The sequence below is a fragment of the Tupaia chinensis genome, unplaced genomic scaffold (genome assembly GCF_000334495.1).
Source record: "Tupaia chinensis unplaced genomic scaffold, TupChi_1.0 Scaffold000146_1, whole genome shotgun sequence".
Lineage (NCBI taxonomy): Eukaryota > Metazoa > Chordata > Mammalia > Scandentia > Tupaiidae > Tupaia > Tupaia belangeri.
In genome coordinates this window covers 18,848,166-18,867,349 of record NW_006159616.1, presented here as the reverse complement: position 1 = coordinate 18,867,349, position 19,184 = coordinate 18,848,166, and the positions used below count along the sequence as shown (strand labels likewise).

Here is a 19,184-nt window from a genome sequence, read left to right as displayed (position 1 = left end):
TGTGCGTGCGTGCCCAAGATCCCAAGAGGAGAATGGAGGAGAAGGGATTGCGGTGTGGCCATCGCCCCTGGGGGGTGATTTCTCACTTTCTGTCTCTCTGTTTCTCTCTGTCTGTCTGGCGAACACACACGCCCTATAGCGAAAACCTCTCCAAGAAAAAAAAAAAAAAAAAAGAAAGAAAGAAAACACTTTTGAGCATAAAGCTAATTACTTACATCTTGTATTTAAGATGCAGAAAGTGTCCATTTTCCTGCTCAATGGCCCATTTTACATGCTGTTGTGGGCTATGGGTATCCACAACAGTCCTTGTGAATGTGCACATGCACAAAGAGGGTTGGTCCAGTTCATGTTCTCACACTTTTGCCATACTTTAAAAGCCCATAAATGTCATTCCAAAACAGCCTGAAAGAAAAATCTCTGATTCTTATCCTGATGAGCACATAAATTCAGCGCTTGCTTCGATGGGTGTTGTCATTCATCCTCATTCTAACGAATGAACTCTGGGTCTGAGAAGCCAATATGGCCCTGTTCAATTTATTTTCCACATTCACACTAAACCAGGCAATGTTAACGCCACTCCTAATGATCCTGAGGCATGTTTGATGGCTCTGGATTCAAACCTCAAAAAAGAGAAACTAACATGACTGAGGGATCATCCAGATGTATGGAAATCAAGAGTATTATTAGATAAAATCTTATAATGTGAAAACCTTGTGTTTAATGATAAAGAGTTAAAATATACCAAAAAAGGAATTCTTTATATACATTTCTTCTGGTACAATGTCAAAATATATGAGTTAAGAATATGAAATGACTGGGACTTGGTAATCGCAGTAAGAACACTAGAACATTTATTGGAATCTGTAGTGCTGGTGATGTTTTTTCAAATCTAACCCGATAAAGTAAACCTCCCTCTGAACACATATTATTCTGCGAATTCTCAAAGTCTAATAGTTGAAGTTTCCCAGTTGCCATGTCTCTGGAATGAGTGTGAAATAATCACCCTGGATGCAATGATCTGATGCCAATTCTAAGCCATCCGCTTAATCAGCAAAGTGCCGATAGATCTGTCCTCCCATTACATTATCCGTTTACAACTCCCTTCAAGGCATCACCGATTTCTATAAAATATTGTACTCTGCGTTGGCAATAGACAAATCTCTGCCATTTGAATTAAGTGAGAGTTCAATTTCAGCAACCCAAGCATAGTGTCTGAGACTGACAATGTGTACACATCTCCCACTACTTGGATGAAAAGAGAAGACTTCACAATGCTCATCATATGACTCTGGCATGATGATGAGGAAACACCTGAGTCATAATGGAGGTTTTCACTCGTGAATGGAACATCTGACAAATGAGCAGTGAGGACCTAATGAAAGTCAAAATTAATTCATTTATCCAAGTACTTTTTAAGCAACCTATGCCACTCACTTCTTGTGAGAAGCAGAATGTAAAATTAAGGTAATAATAAATAGTTTTAACAGAGCAATAGGTGCTTTTATTGGGAGTTATGTGCCAGCTGCTCTCCTAAGCACTTTACATATATCTCTGAATCCTAAAAATAACATCAAACCATTGTACCATTGTTATTCTCATTTTATTGATGAGGAAACTGAGACACAGAAATTAAGTAGCTTGCCTAAGGTCATAAATAGTGAATGGCAGAATAAAAAAGAGAACCCAGGCATCCTGACTTTCGGAGTCCACACCAACTGTGAACCACATCCTGATGAGTAGGACAAGGACTGTCTTTAAGCCACTCACATTCTAAACTTAATTGATTAATTAAGACATTGGTGAAAAGGCATTACAATGAAACTCTCACTCTGGTGGATAAACCTAAGAGAAAAGATTTAGCTCCCTATTGAAACAACCATAAAACAGACAAAAGATATAACATGCTGGTTTTTAAAGACTTTGTACATTAAGCAATGAAAAACACTGGTCCCAAGGACATGGGGAAAAACAACAAAGTGAACTTTATGATGATCCTGGCTCTCTGTGTGCTGAACTTGAAAGACTCTGAGTTAAGAAACAGAATTGAGAGTTCCTAGATACCAAGATGGACAGCATTTGAAAGACAGAATACCAACAAGACAAGAGCTATACAGATAGAGCCCCAGGGATTTAAAGAGGTTCCTTGAGTATTCAGCTGAGTGTTAATTAACACACAGGTATGAGGAAACTACTCGAGGCCAGGATTAAAACAACCCCAAAAGATTACCACTATCTATGCCCAGTGTTCACACAGGCCAGAAATAGTGCCTGCTCCCACCAGTCAGAAAAACATTAAAAGTCACAGAGCATGGAGTACTCAGGAAGGTTTAGTCTCAACAGTGAAAGATGATTAGCCTTACTCTGAGCTCTGCTTCAGTTCCAACAAACAAGTCTTAATGGCCAGATTCTAAACAAACTGTTTTTAAGGAATTTAACTGCAATCCAGAACAACCTCAATAATATTTGTGGGAGTACAAAAATGTCAAGCAACCAACAAGGATAAAGCCCATGGTGTTTAATATCCAATCAAAGCAAACAAAAAGGAAAATGCAACCATAATAAGAAAAATCAATCAAAACACACCAGATATTTTTCAAGTCAGTAAATCATACATGGAACTAACACAAATGTTCAAATTGGCAAACATGGGCATTTGAAAAGTTACTATAACTGTATTGAGAGTGGGAAGAGTGGCAGAGAAAATTTATTTGAAGACATAATTGCTGAAAACTTCCCAAACAATGAACACTATAAACCCACAGATCCAAGATTCTCATTAAACCTCAAGTACATGAAACAGAAACTAATCCAAGACACATATTAATCAAAACGCTCAATGGAACTAACACAAATGTTCAAATTGGCAAACATGGGCATTTGAAAAGTTACTATAACTGTATTGAGAGTGGGAAGAGTGGCAGAGAAAATTTATTTGAAGACATAATTGCTGAAAACTTCCCAAACAATGAACACTATAAACCCACAGATCCAAGATTCTCATTAAACCTCAAGTACATGAAACAGAAACTAATCCAAGACACATATTAATCAAAACCCAAAAGCCAGTGATAAAAAGAAAAATTTGAAAGCAGCCAGAGAAAAAGAATGCATTATGTACAGAGGAAAAAAATATATAGATGACTACAGATTTCTTATTGGAAGCAATACAAGTGAGAAGACAGTGGAGCAACATTTTTAAAGTGTTGAAACAAAATACCCGTCAACCTACATTTCTATACCTGGCAAGAATCTATTTCATAAATGCAAGCAAAATGAAGGTTTTCTCAAAACAAAAACTGAAAGAATTCATCACCAGCAGACCTGCACTACAAGAAATGTTTAAGAATATCTTGGAAGCAATAGGAAAATGATTCCAGATGGAAATCTGAATTTATATAGAAAATTAATGGTGCTTAAAATAACTATGTAGTTAAATATAGAGTTTTTTCTTTATTATTTAAATATTTTATAATGTAATTGATGTTTTATATAAAATAACAATGTTTTATGGGGTTTATGTATACTGCATGATAATAGTAGTATAAAGGCCAGGAGGGGAGAAGTAGAAATACACTATTGGAAGAGTTTTAAACTTTATGAAGCTACATGTATAATTTTTATATTATATGGAGTACTATAAAATAACATTTAGACTGTTATATTTTCAAGGTATATACTGTAAAGCTTAAAGTCACTATTAAAATAGCAAAACAGAGGGTCAGCAGGTGGCATCATGGTTAAGGCACTGGACTCCCACATGACTGACCAAGGTTTGAGTCTTATACCTAGCGGCTTGAAAACCATACCTCACACTTGTGCATGCATGCCCAAAATCCAGAGAAGAAAATAGAGGAGAAAGGGTGGTAACATGGCCATTCCCCCTGGGGGGATGATTCTCACTTTCCTTCTCACTGTCTCTTTCTCTATGCTGAGTACATATGGCTTATGTCAAAAATCTTTTTTAAAAAATAGCAAAACAGTTATTAAAAGTCAAAACTAATAATTCAATAAGGTATATTAAAATGAGTCATAATAAATATTTAATTAGCCTATAATTTTAGAGAGAGAGATTTGCTATAGGGCATATGTGCTTTCTGGAGAGACAGAGAGACAGAAAGCAAGAAATCACCCTCCAGTGCGTATGCCTATGCTGCAATCCCTTCTATTCTATTCTCCTCCCAGGATTTTGGACATGCACACACATGCCCCCAGCATGAAGCTTTTTTTTCATTTTTAAAATTAATTTTTAAATTATTATTCATACATTAAAATGCTATACATCATTTAGATTGTGAAGAGACTTTATCCAGCATGATATACACCTTGGTCCAGCCCAGTTGAGACTATTGTACACATCCTCATCAAGAGATAAAAAACTTTATCTGTGTCCCACAAGTGTCTTACCTCTCCATTTTCCCCCCAAATTTCCTTTCCTATGCTCTTCTCCCACACTCTCTTTCCACTTTGTCTCTAGTGTCCATTACAATTTTAAATGCTTTTATGTTCTCCAGTCTTTCAGTCTCTACCATAGAGTGTGGACAGTCGGTATATGTTAAGTGGAGACATATAATGTCTCTCTTTCATAGCCTGACTTGCTTCACTCAGCAACAAACCTTCCATATTTGTCCACTTTCTATCAAATTCCAGGGCTTTGTTTTTTTATGGCTGAATGGTATCCCATCGAATATATGTGTCATAATTTTTCAATCCATTCATTGTTTGTGGGTTGGTTCCATGTCTTAGCAATCGTGAATAATGTGGCAATGAAAATAGTTGTGCAAGCACTTTTCTGACTGAGTGCTCTCCTGTCCTTTGGGTAGATACCCAAGAGTGGAATTGATGGATTATATGGTAATTCTACTTGAAGGTCTTTAAGGAACCTCCATATCGTTCTTCACAGTGCTGGACCAATTTACATTCCCACCAACAGTGTAGGAGTGTCCCCCTTTCACCACATCCTCTCCAACATTTATCATTATTTGTTTCTTTTGAACTTCACCATTCTGACTGGGGTTAGGTAGTATCTAATTGTGATTTTTACCTGCATATCCATTACAATGAGGGATTTTGAGCATTTTTTTTATATGCTTTTGGCTGTTTGTATGTCTTCCTTAGAGAGTTGTTTATTCAGTTCATTTTCCCATATTTTAATTAGGTTAATCATGTTCTTCCAGGTAAGCTGCTTGAGTTCCCTGTGTATTCTGGTTATCAGTCCCTTATCTGAGGCACAGTTAACAAAAATTTTCTCCCATTCCATGGGTTGTCGATTCACACTAATTACGGTTTCCTTTGCTTTGCAGAAAATCCTTAATCTGATGTTATCCCACTTGTCTGCTTTGGGGATTATTGCTTGTGCTTCGGGGGTCTTGCTTAAGAAGTCTTTGCCTACCCCAATGTCTCCCAGAGTTTCCCCAGTGTTTTTCACCAGTAGTTTTATAGTTTGCAGTCTTAGGTTTAGATCTTTGATCCACTTTGATTTTATTTTTGTTAATGGTGACAGATAGGGGTTCAGATTCATCTTTCTGCAGGTGGATACCCATTTTTTTTCAACACCATTTGCTAAAGAGGTTTCCCATTTCCCACTGGATTGACTGGTACCCTTTGTCAAAGAGGAGTTGGCTGTATGTTTTGGGATTTATTTCTGGAGTCTCTGCTCTGTTCCATTGATCCTCATATCTGTTTTTGTGCCAATACCATGCTGTTTTGATTATTACAGCTTTGTAATATATTTTGGGGTTCAGAAATGAGATGCCACCTACTCCATTCTTCTTGCACAGGATGACTTTAGCAAAACGGGGTCTTCTATTGTTCCAGAAAAATTCTATGATTGCTTTTCTAGATCTGTGAAGAATGTGTCTTATAATTTTATAGGGATTGCATTAAACATGTAGAATAATTTGAGTAGAATTGTCATTTTAATTATATTGATCCTGCCAATCCAAGAACATAAGATGCCCTTCCACTTTTTAGTGTCCTTTTCAATTTTCTTTTTAAGGTTTTCATAGTTTTCCTTGTAGAGGTCTTTGACTTCCTTGGTTAGTTTTATTGCTAAGTGAAAAATACAGAAAACTTCACCAATTTGCATGTCATCCTTGTGCCGGGACCATGCTAATCTTCTCTGTGTCATTCCAATTTTAGTATATATGCTGCAGAAGCAAGCACCCCCCAGCATGAGTTTTAAGCTGCCAGGTACAGGACTCAAACCACAGTCAACTACACAGTGGTCCAGAGACATAACCATTTGCCATCTACTGGTCCCAAAAATATGTAATTAATTTATTAACATATTAATTTATTAAACAAAAGATAAAATGTATTTGAAAAAGGGAACAAAGAACAGATGTCACATAGAGTAAAAAGAAAGCTTAAAATCTAATCATATAAATAATCACATAAACTGTAAATGGTCTAAATGCACTGTACCCAACTAAATGGTAAAGAGATTGTTAGATTAAAAAAAATTCAACTATATATTGCCTGTAAGAAATATGCTTTATTAAAAAGTCACAAACAGGTTAAGGATGGGAAGAAAAACTGAAGTATTACTATTGGGCAAAGTTGATTACACAGTAAACAATATTATCAAAGATAAAGGGGATTATTTCATAATGATAATAGGGCTAATTCATTAAATGCATATGCACCTAATAACAGAGCTTCAAAACACATGAAGCTAAAGCTAATAGAACAACAACAATATACAAGTCTACATTTATAATCAGAATTTCAATACCCCTCTGTAAATAACTGATAAAAATAGTATGTAGTAAGCACTATCAGAAAAGTATAATGGTACTATTAAGCAACTTGACCTAATTAACATTTAGAAAACATTCTACCCTAAAACAGCAGAAACATGTTCTTTCCAAATGTACAAGGGGTGGTGTCAAGATAAATAATGCTCTGGGCAAAAGTACTTCTTAATAAATTTTAAAGAATTCAAGTCATGCAACACATGTTTTTTCACCAACATAGAATCAAATGATAAAGAAATGACAGAAATATCACTGGCAACCTCTCCCCTGCAAGTGCTTATAAACCAAAAAACATATTTCAAAGTAACATACTGGTCAAGGTAGAAATAAAAAAGAAGGTTTAGAAAGTATTTTGAATTGAAGGAACATATCAAGCTTTGTGAAATGCTGTTAATATATTATAGCACTTACAGGCAAACTTAAAGCACTAAACCCCAATGATAGCAAAGAAATGAGGTCTCAAATCAATGATCTAAACTTCTGACCATTTAAGAAATGAATGGATGGCGGTCTCTGGAACTGAGATGAAGAAAACAGGAAGAGAAAGAAGTTTGTAGATAAGACATACTGAGTAACCTGTAGGGCACCATGGTTATTATAAAAACTTGATGAGAGGGCCAGCCAATGTTGCGGTGGTTAAAGTGGCTGGATCTCACATGGCTGACAATGCAGTTTGAGTTCCAGATCCAGTAGCTTGGACTTAAACTGCCCATAATCCTAAAAAGAGGGAGAAATGGAGGAGAAGGGATGACAACATGACCATCCTCCCATGGACAGTGGTGCTTTGATACTTTCTTTCTCCCATTCTCTCTCTCTCTCCCTCTCTCTCTATTTCTCTCTCTGTCTCTCTCCATCAAGCACACATGTCCTCTTGGAGAGGGGAATTTGATGCTATATGTCTCTCTCCATCAAGCACACATGTCCTCTTGGGGAGGGGAATTTGATGAAATATTATTCTCCAACTAGGGGACAACTACAGGCTGGATAGAGAGATTTTCAGTCATAAGAATATAGGAGGCAGTTGAGCCACAAAGATCAATAAGACCACCCAGTGAGAGTATGTAATATCAGCAAAGTAATTCCCCAAAGACTGAACCTCAGGGACTACTAGATTTTGTGAGGTGAGAGGAGAACCAAAAGACAATTAATTGAGCAAAGAATAAAGTGTCAGAGAGCAGGATGGACAGAAAAAGAGTATGGTGGTATAGAAAAAGGTTTGAGGAATGAAGAGAGACTGGTGGTGTCAAAAGCAGCAGAAAAATCCATTGAGAAAGAAATCACAAAAATCATCTCATCCAGCTTTAGGAAGTTCTCTGAGACTTCTAAGAGCATTTCCATAGAATACTGAGAAGTGGAAGCCAGCCATAGGAGTTAATGGGAGGCCAGAAGATGAAATAGTGAACACAGTGTTCTTTCAAGAAGTTCAGACAAACAGAGTGGGGGGAGAAAGATCATTTCTTTCTTTTTTTTTTTTTTTTTGAGAGAGAGAGAGGTTTTTGTTACAGGGCACATGTGCTTGCCAGAGAAGATCATTTCTTTCTTTCTTTCTTTCTTTTTTTTTTTTGAGAGAGAGAGAGGTTTTTGTTACAGGGCACATGTGCTTGCCAGAGAAACAGAGAGAGATAAGAGACAAAAAGCAAGAAATCACCCCCCAGGGGGTGGCCATGCACAATCCCTTCTCCTCCATTCTCCTCTCAGAATCTTGGGCACACGCATATGCATCCAGCATGAGTTTTAAGTCACCAGGTCCGGGACTTGAACCGCAGTCGACTATGTGGGAGTCCAGTGATGTAACGATTACGCCATCCGCTGGTCCTGAGAGATCGTTTCTTAAGCATAAAATGTGAGCAAAGAAGGTTTGCAAAATGGGAAACATTTGAGTATGTTTATAAGAAAAGTGATAAAAGCGACTAAAAAGGCAGAAATTGAGGATAAAGAAGGGGCAGGGAGTGCATAATGAATCAAAACACAGCTAAAAATACAGCAGAAGTTATAGAGCAAAGAGCATGGGTAAATTGGTAGACCTTGGACAAGAAAACCTTACCGTGTCCCTTGATAATGGAAGGATACTAATGACATAAATATTGTCAGCCATAAATATTGTAAATATTGTCAAAACCTTAACACTTAACCCTTAACTCTATCTTGTCACTAAGCTTTGGGTGGGAAACTTCAAAACTAAATTTTAAAATATCCACTCTAATCAAGGAGAAAAATAGAGACAAGATTTTTAAGGGACACAGAAATGAATGATTGTCTGTTGATGAAAGTATGATATTATCTTTAACTGGACTGGTGCATAGTGTATTTATGCTGGGAATTTTTTTTTTTTACTAGCTGTGGTGATGTCCAGTGACTGAATGTATAAAATAAAATAAATAAAATGAAAAAAGTTCTTAACTGTAAAAGGTCAATTTATCAGTCTTTTCTACAATTAGTTTTTTTGTTATTTGTTTGTTTTTTTTTCTGTCCTATCAACGAAAACTTTTTCAATCTGGAGATTGTGAAGATCTAATCCTATTTTATCTTCTAAAACTTACTGTTTTCTGTTTCATGTTTAAGTTCATATTCAACAGAAATGGGTTTGGTTGGTCATTGAATAAATGAAGTTAAGTTAGGGAAAAAATATCCACTCTCAAAGATATTTGATCAACCCCCCCCCAAAAAAAAACACCTGTAAACTTGGACAGTTTTATACTTATAAGGTGTATCTTAAGAGTATCTTCATGTTCGCTTAGTTTAGAGGGCCTGACACATTATAAGCCCCATGTTATTAATTAGTCCAATATAAAAATTAATGTCTGCTTGCAGAGTGGACACCAATTAGGAATAAGAATGGAATGTCAAAGATTTGCATCCATTTGTGGAAACTAATCAAGTCAACATTAGCTGTTCATTGTGGAGACTGCAAAGAGCTTCTAAACTTAGGGGAAACTGGTACTTTTGCTAATAATCATAAGACTAGACATGAAAATGTGAGAGAGATTCTTTTCAAGTTGGCTGAAATTCAATAAAAATAATTTATAGTAAAGCAATTAGGATCTGGCGATGGAGTCAGAATGTTTGCATTTGAATCTTGCCCCCACCTCTTAGGAGTGTATAACTTTAGCTCTGAGTCTTGGTTCTTTACCTATAAAGTGAAAATAATGATAGTACATGTCTCATCTTGGGCTGAGATAACACAAGTAAGTCTCTTAGAACTGTGCCCAACACAGGTAAGTATACAATAAAGCTACTATAGTTACTCAGATATTGGGAAATTGTAAATTGGCACAACCTTTTTGAAATGCAATTTGTCACTATGTGTCAAAAGGCTTTAAAAAGTAATTTCTTGTATAGGTATCTATCCTAAGGAAGTAATGAGAAAAAATATTGAACAACAAAATCGCATCTGTCATGTTCTCTGCTATTTCTTCATTGGAATCAACACAGAATCAAGCTCAGAGTAAATGTACAACAAATATTTGTTGAATGTATAAAGAAAAATTTATAGAGAAAGATGTTTATGGTAGTATTATTTAAAGGAAGTCCTGTTGAATGGCTTCATAAATTATGTCAATCCACATGATGGAATATTATGCAACTATTTAAATGACATTTTGAAGAATATTTAATAAAAATGCAAGGTACTCACAGTATAATGTTTAAAAAGGAAAATCAACTAGGATACAGAATATGTGGAACCATGCGAATTTTGTGACACATGTATAAGAACATATGGAATAGAAGGAAAGAAAAATATCCTCTAGATTTAACTCTCAGTGATTGCCTATAGGTAATTATTTTTGTTCTTTATAATTCTGTGTTTCCGTATTTTCTGCAATAAGCATATATAACTTTGGCAATTAAAGGAGAAATGTTATTTAAACATCTATTAGGAACAAGTCACTACGGATAGCTGGAAAAAATGGCAATCTATGGTCAATAAAGAGACTTTTCAGAATTAAGTAGTGTCCAAGGGTAAGAATGTTGAATTCATTAGGGTATAAAAAACGAACACAAACTTAAAGTATATTCAAGGAATATGGTGTGAGGAAACAGCTATCAAAATACATTATGAAGCATCATAGGAAAATGTGGAGCCCATCAGTTAATGTAAAAGCATGCACAATTTTATTCCTAAGAATTGCTCCCTTGAATCATTTATTGTATACCAGTCTTTTTGTATGAATTGGGGAACTCTGCAACCTAATTTTAATTTCTAATGTGCCTGGTGCTTATCCTCAGTTATTATTTTTTTTTTGTTTAAAATCCATTAGTATAGATGACTAGATAGGCTTATATTTTACATACCTAGTTCTATATTATTTTTGTGCATTTATTACTGGCCTCTGGAGCTTAGAACTCCCCTTAATGATTTAGCTGTGCAAGATGTTACACCAATTTATTAAAAGGAAGATGGGAACAGACTCTGCATATTAAATGCAAAGATTTTTCTACAGTCTGCTCAACAATCAAGAAGAAGGGCATCTTTTACCTTATACCAGATGCTGCTCTTGGAAAGAATTTTCACTGGTTGGCATTAATTCCCAAACCAGACTGAGTCCTGTAAAATCTTGGGACAGCTTGCATCTGACGACTGATTTTCACGTTTATCTTTTTGAATATTGTGATGGAATTGGTGCTGGCACAAAAGGCTCTCTGAGATACAGCGCCATCCTCAAGTCTCTCTAGTTTCCAAACTGGCTCAATTTTCACAAAGTTACAAAGCCTTGGATTCAGGTGAGGACTCTGCAAAGAAATCCAGTGCATTCCAGGACACCTGTGTCTTTAGTCAACAATTCCCTAGAATGTAGAAAGCCTAGAGGATGTACTTCTTTTCAGAAATTTGAGAAGGAATGCAAAAGTAGAAACTAGTATTTCCACACTTTACTTCCCACAAAACACTGTTCCACCCCTACAAACTCCTTTTCTCTACACATTTCAGTGTGTACTCTGGTACATATTATGGAGGCTGTTCATGGAAAACTGATCTGAAAGAGTGCCATGGATGGTAATGACATAATTCTCATCCATTCTATGTGGTTTCTTTGGGAGACTGTCAGTCACAGATCACTATCACCTCCCTCTGCACCATGAAAATGTCCCTATAATCTAAGCTTGCCAATGAAAATATTTCGCCACTTCAGCCACAAGGATTGAGTTAAGGATGGACTCCCATGTCACTGAGACTTTGGAGAGACTTGTTCCCCTCCACTGGATGAAGAGCTGGAGAAATGAAAGTCTAGGAATACTGATGTTTGAAAGAATGGACTCCAGTAGTAGTTCTACCATATCCAACAGTGTGGTCTGAGGAAGTGGATTTGTGGTATCCTTCCCCAAGAGAGGAGCTCATTGTATTCACTCTTACAGGCATGCACTGAAGATGTAAGGCTTAATGAGTCCCTGCTATGGGGCAGATCCTGACCAAACCTTAGTGCATAATATTGTCTTCATTATCGTACCTATTACATGCAGATGCTGCCAGGGAATCAGAGCAAGAAAAGATAAGCGGAGATGAGAAATAAAAGGAATTTAAGTCATGCTCATTTTTGTATCTCCTAGATTCAGCATCCCTTGAAGTCTGTCCACCAAGGCATATCCCAAGAACATGAGTCAAAACCTCCCTTTGGCATAAGCCGGTCTGAGTTGAGTACTTATCACTAGTGATGAGGTCTGACCACTGTATAGGAATACAAAACCCAATCTTTGAAAACTAAAGATATTTTTGTTTCAAGTTATCAAATTGCTTCTACCTCCTTGAAAGAGCATCCTTTTTGAAAAATTTCTGGGAGGAAAACATTAGGGTTGAATTTCCTTTCCAATTCAAGTCCCAAAACACACTGCACTGGGAGTCAACTGAAAGTTATGAAGCTGGTCATTGGGTGATTTTTCTCTCTTTCTGGAATATATTGTCCTTTTAACAGCAAGTGCTATTTGTATTTGCTGCAAGTAGAATTTTCGATTACTCTTTTGACATCCAGATCAGTCATTGCTTTTTATTATGCTCTAGATTTAGAAAGAAATATGCTCCTGACAGCAACTTTATTTGAATTCTTCTGCTCAGGTTAATAGCAAATAAAGGCCAAGACCACCGCCAGATCTAAACCAACAAAACTAAGCTTGTACTTAAGGAGGCAGCTATTTAAGACTCTTATTCTTTCACCCATGCTGTGCATACATTCTTTACAGCTGAATATTATTAGTCTTTCAAAAAATGTTTACTTGCTTTGGTCATAACCTAAGGTAGTGCTTGGCCAATAGAGGTATTCTCTCCTTTATCTGATTTTAAACCATACCTTGAGTCAGATACTGGGCTCGGCCCTTTATCTCCATCGTTTTACTTAATGCTTACACAACTTGGAGATGCAGGTGTAGTGTTCCCATTTTATAGATAAGCAAACATACACACTTGCAGCTCAGAGAGTTGAAGGAGCATCCCCAAGGTGAATAGCAAAGAGGCAGATAGAGGATTTAAATCCAGGCCCATTTGAGCTGGAAAGTGCTTCTTACCTCCACAATGGTTAAATAGTAAAAGGGGCATGGGAGTCTCAAGATGGGTATATTTCACATGAAAATCTGATAACTCACACACTTACCAGCAGGTGTGTGATATCACATTACTACATGGCAGTTCCTAGCCCCGCTGCTGGGTTTTGACTAATCTTGAGGCATGAGGCAATGCGGACACAGATACTGTGGTAAGGAAAAGTACATGAAAAGCATTTCTGAGCCCAAAGGATCCCCATGAAAATATTTAGGTGCAATTAAGGGGCATTACAATCAATGAGTGTCTATTTCAATCCAATGTAGCATGGCTTTTTTAGTCCAGGAGTACCAGCCATTTCTTTCGAGTACTCAAGGCTATCAGCACATAGGATATTCTTTAAAATAACCCTCTCTCCCTCTCTTGCTCTCTTCTTTCTCTTACTCCTCCTTGACTTTCTCTTACTTAAGCTAACTTAAGGCTTTCACTATCTTCTATACCCTATAGGGATCAACGTAAAGTTAATTAAATATATACTGTGTCCTTGTTACAAACTAGGAAAAGGGATGGAAATAAAATACTTAGATTAACCCCTCCCTCCTGTGTCCCAGAACAACTATCTGTCTAGTTAGTCCTTGATGTCCTCATTGTTCCTCTCGAGGAAACCTAACGTCATTTCATCAGGCCATAAATAACATGGTTCTTGTGAGACATAAAAGGTGAGGTCTCTAACTTTGTTGTTAATAGCTCTAAAACACTTAGTTTGAGCTATTCTTAAAATTTGGTAGTTCTCTGAGTCCTGAGCTATCCACCTAAAGCCCTATAGATGGCCAAGCCGGCCTTTCCTCGGTTCAAAAGTTGAGTGGCTTTGCACTAAATAAAAATGTTACATGTTATTCTCAATGCAACTGGAAGACCCCCAACCACTTCTAATACATGCTAAATTAGCTAAAATACCAAATGAGGTAGCCAGAGGTAGTTCTGAATTTTAACTCTGGATAATATAAAACACAGCTCAAAAATATTGGTAATTTCAGGAGTTAGCCAAATTGCAAGGTTGAAGGCATAGTCCCACAGGACTTCCCTCACATCTGACACTAAATGCACATTTCAAAAACACCCTCACATTCTATAACACTTTACAAAGACTGAAAACTCATCAGATGCTCTTATTGTTTAGTACAAGGAAAGGATACAATTTAAATCTACCAAAGCACAATGTGCATAAGACAGTCTAGGAGGCTTCTGAATGTGAAACTTTGCTGCTGTCTCCCCTGGAGTCAGGGCATGTTACTCTCCCACATGAATGTGTCATGACAGGACACACATGGAAGTTTACAAAAGCATTAATATCTAGAGTTTTTGTGGGGGTTTCTTATGTAGGCATTACTGACTGATTGTCTACATGGTAGGACTCAGTCTCCAGGTTGACTGATTCCATGCAGCCAGCCACCACCCCGAATCACATGGTTGGTCTTTCTGGCATGATCAGCCTCCACCCTAAGATCCAGTGTGGCCAGTGCTATGCCAAACAAACACCCTCCTATCATGCATGACATACATTAGTTAGTCTCCAGAAGTCAAGGGCAAAAACCTGACCTCTCTGTCAGCAAGGCCACCAAGATTCAGAGGTAGTAACACTGACTTAGGTTTGGGGTGATACGGGAAGCTTATAGCTGGAGAAATTGTGAGTGTATTGGATGAAGGACTCCATTTAAGACAAATCATATCAGGTTCCAAAAATGTATAAGCAGAGATAGATACATTTGAGGAATCTTTGACGAAAACAATCAAAAGGAAGTTATGGGAAGGGCAAGGAGTGTTGCCAGTTTACAAGAGCACAGTGTTGAAAATTTATATGAATCAAAATTTCAGGATGGATGGGGTCAGTTGGCATAAAAATTAGTCATTGTTATTCCAGAGCTGTTAATTGCAGCCTCTTCTCCTCTTCTCCTGTGCATGAACTCTCCAGCAGCCGAGGGCCAGACTTACCCATGATTTTTCCCCTTTCCCCCCTGCAATCAGAGATAATGCATTCCTAAACACAGTGCTGCAAAGACCAACTAATTACAATGCAGTTGCTTGCCCTTATTTTATTCTCTGTATTTCTCTGCTTGTTGAATTGAGAATTGTAACCCTATTATTAATTCATTAAGAAACATAATTTTATGCAAAATAATGTGTTTACCCTCTTCTATTAGGTTAAGGTGGTGTGATTATTAGAGCTGTGTCAGGCAATGAGATACTGGCTCCCTCGGGGGCTTAAGGAGCTGCTTAATTTCTCTTCAGTCAAATATATAGAGCCAAGAATTGACAGTGATTCTGATTCTTTGGCACATTTTCTATTAGGATCTAAGCGAGATATCTGGTGGAAGATATTAAATGAGAAGAAGTTGCTTGAGAAAATATTGTTTAATCATATTTTTATCTGGTTGGTATGAGATGATCTTCTCATCTGTTCTTGGTGTTGCATGAAAGGGTTCATTTACATCTTATAAGCTCTTAGGGAAAACGAATCAGCTAATTTTCTGTTTTATAAAATCTCAGTTTGAAAATTATATTTTATTCTAGATGGGTGAGTTATTGGTAAGTATCCAATATATGAGTTACTGTTAAGTATCCAGAGTATTAGAAGGACCTAGCAAGGAAGTAAGTCCAAGAATAGTCAATTATGCCATCCCTAGATCTCTGAATAGCTGACACTAATACCCCCTCCTGAAAAGAACCTCAAAAAAAAACCCTTTAGATGAGGTCTCCCCTTGACATTATTCTGAGCCAAAATACTTTGAGAAAACTCTAGAATTTTCAACACATCCTATATGCTAACCCTTCTATACCAGCCCTAGCCAATATTATTGTTTCGAGACTTTGATTAAAATCTCAGGTTTGAGAACAGAAAGAGGAAAGACTTTTCATTTTTACCATTTTTCTTCTTAAATAACTTTTACTAGATCTTTATAACTTTTGACTCCTGGAGTTGGACATAAGGTCTCCTCTTAAACAAAGAGGGAGACAAATGGTTGTGGAAAAAACAGCAGAAACTCTTCTCCAAACCGATGGTCAGTGAAAGAGAAATGGCTTTCTCTGTGTATAAGCATAAACCACAGAAGCAGGACAAGACAGGAAACCGAAGGAGGAAGAAGGAGAAAAAAATAACTTTACAAATTGTACCAAAATGGAAAATATTGCAGAGGAGGCTGGTAGTGTGGGGCTGTCAAGGGGAATAACTTTCTGTTCTATATTAATGTTCTCTGTTCTCGCTCCCTCTAATGACTAATCTTGTTTTTCCTGTGGATGCTTTTTCCAATATACTCGGCTTTGGTTTGTTTTCTATTTGTACATATTGATAACTCCTCTGTATTTTATGGGTTGTCTGTCCCAGGACAACTCAGGGCTCTGGCCTGGATTCATGGATTGAAAGGAGGTGGCATGCTCCATACAGATGTGTCCTAGACTAAAAGACTCCAGTGCCTGGGTCTCCATACTCAACTCCATACAATAGCCAAGTGACCCTGGTACCTTATTTCATCTCTTTGAGTCTCAGTGTCTTGGTTCACTTGGGCTGCTATAACAAAATATCACAAACTAGGTGGCTTAAACAATGAACATGTATGTCTCACAGTTCTGGATGCTGGGAAGTCCAAGATTAAGGCACTAATCCGGTAGGGTTTTGGTGAGGCACTAATCCCCAGGGTTTCAAATTTTTTTGGAAAGAGGTCCTTATAAGATCTCATTTATAAGGGTATTAATTCCATTCATAAAGGATTAGTGGGCTCCACTCTTATGACCTAATCTCTCTCAAAAACCCTCCTAATACCATTACATTGGTGGCTAGGATTTCAACATATGAATTTAGGTGTATGCAAGTCTTCAGTCCACTACATTGTTTCTCTGGTATAAAATGGGAGCAGGAAGGCCCAGTAGGCTATTTCATAGGTCATCATGTGAAACTTATTTGAAAAGCAAACTTTGTCACATAATTGCAATTGGTATTTTGTTTTTTATTTGCTAGAGGAGGAACAAAGAAAGACAAGAGAAACCATGTATGTGAGTACAGAAGGATCAATAGAGAGCCTGGGAGTTTAGTTGTGGCTCATCATGGTCTCTTCCAGAGTGCAAGGGCCTATAGCATTGTGGATGCTGGTGCTGAAGGGGATAGAGGAGGCAAGAGTCCACTAGAGAGATACAGAAAGAGTGGAAAAGTGAGAAAGCACTCCTCATGGGAATTGTCATATTACAATCCCTTGTCTATTTTGCCTTTTGTGATTTTTGGCACACATACATATATGCCCAGTATGTTTTTCAAACCACTGGGTCCGGGAATTGAACCACAGTGTTGGCTATGTGGGCAATAGCCATTTTAACTGCCATATCATCAGCTGGACCACAAATGGTATATTTTTATGAGTAAAATTTCAGTGGCCTCCAAGAAAGACATTTTGGGCTCTCCGTCTGTTGTTGTTTAGGGACATCCTGTAATCTATTGCTTATGAATTAAGTCCCTTCAGGAGGAGGAGGCTACCTGGAGCAGATATCACCTGAGACCTGATATCCATCACTCAGAATCCCTGAGACCTGAATCCAAAGATGGCCTTCTTCTCTCCCTAGAGATATATCTGCTTGGAGCTCCAAATAATGTTGTCTCACCCCCATGTTCAATAAATTAATGACAATGAGAGAAAAAAAAATGCTCATCAAGATGCTAGTGCTGGGTCAGTTAGACCAAACTATCTGTGAGTCAGCACAGAAGCCTTAGATGTGTGCTAGGTCCTCAGTTGCTCCTCCTGCTTCAAGGACTGCAAGCCTTACTCGAGTTTGTGCTACATGGATGTCCAAGGGGTGTGTTAAAATAAAGCAGCAGAATTGTTCACTATGATCCCAAGAGACCAGTGTCAGGGAGAGCCTCTGGACTGAGGAGTTTCTTATAGCTGGAGTTTACCCCAAAGCCCTAGACAAGAGTCTGGGTGCAGCTGGATTATTTGAGAGCAGACTCCATGGAGAGGAGTGACAGAGCAGGCAAGGTAAGACCCTTAAGAGAAGGAAAGGACAATTTAAATGTACCTTGTTGATGTCACTATAATAGACCAAGTCTGCCAGCCAGGATAGCCTTCTGAAGTCAGAAAAGGAGATCACCCATCATCTTCCATGGCCCATTAATGAACAAAGGAACCTGTGGCAACTTCCTGCCCTCAAGCTGTGCCAGTGCTCCAGCTGAGCAGGCATCACAGCAGAACATTCCAATGCAATGTGGAAAGGTCTGCCAGCAGGAGGCCCAGCAGGAAATAGGGCATCAGGAGGCTTAGGGAACCAGTGCTGGGTCCTTGGGCTGCAGGGAGCTGACAGGGAGCTGACAGACAATGATGAGGATGAGCTGAGTGAGCTCACAGGGAGAGGAAGTAATTGGCTGGAGCAGAGGCTTAGGTGGGTAGACCAGTTCTTCTTGCTGCTCCTAACTGCTCAAGGTCCAGGGCCCCGCTCCCTGTCTGGCTCCTGAAGCACCAGCATCCACAATGCCTATAGGCTCTCACAGTCTGTGAGAGACCGTGGTATGTCACAGCCACATTCCAAGCCTCTCTGCAGATCTTTCTGAACCCACCCACGAGGCTCCTCTTATCTTTCTTCATCCCTCCATGCAGTCGTCACAAGCTATAAGTCATCCTCTCCACAGAATTGCTCAGTTCCGACAGGCTTTCTGAAGCACTGGAACATTCTTCCTCCCACCTCTCTGCCCACACCTTCTAATTGCTGTTTTGTGCAAACACAAATAACCTCAAAAAGGAACAAAAAGGGAGAGAAGGAGCCCGAGTGAGTGGGGTAGTTTTGTGTCCAGGCAGAGGTGCTGGTGAGGATCTCTCCTAGCCTGTGGGTGGCAAAGATGCAGAAAACTTAGAAATTGAGACAATGACAGCAGCACATCTGGTGAGTCTGCTGCCCCAGTGGGGGCACAGACGGCTTTGATAGGG

General features: G+C 38.2%; 1 non-coding gene across 1 annotated transcript; it reads right to left on the bottom strand.

Moving 5' to 3' along the window:
- Window positions 1–6,055: 6,055 nt before the first annotated feature.
- Window positions 6,056–6,162, bottom strand: LOC114007271 (U6 spliceosomal RNA). The gene has a single exon (XR_003548901.1). It is a non-coding gene; the product is annotated as a U6 spliceosomal RNA (small nuclear RNA).
- Between the last annotated feature and the right edge of the window lie 13,022 nt (window positions 6,163–19,184).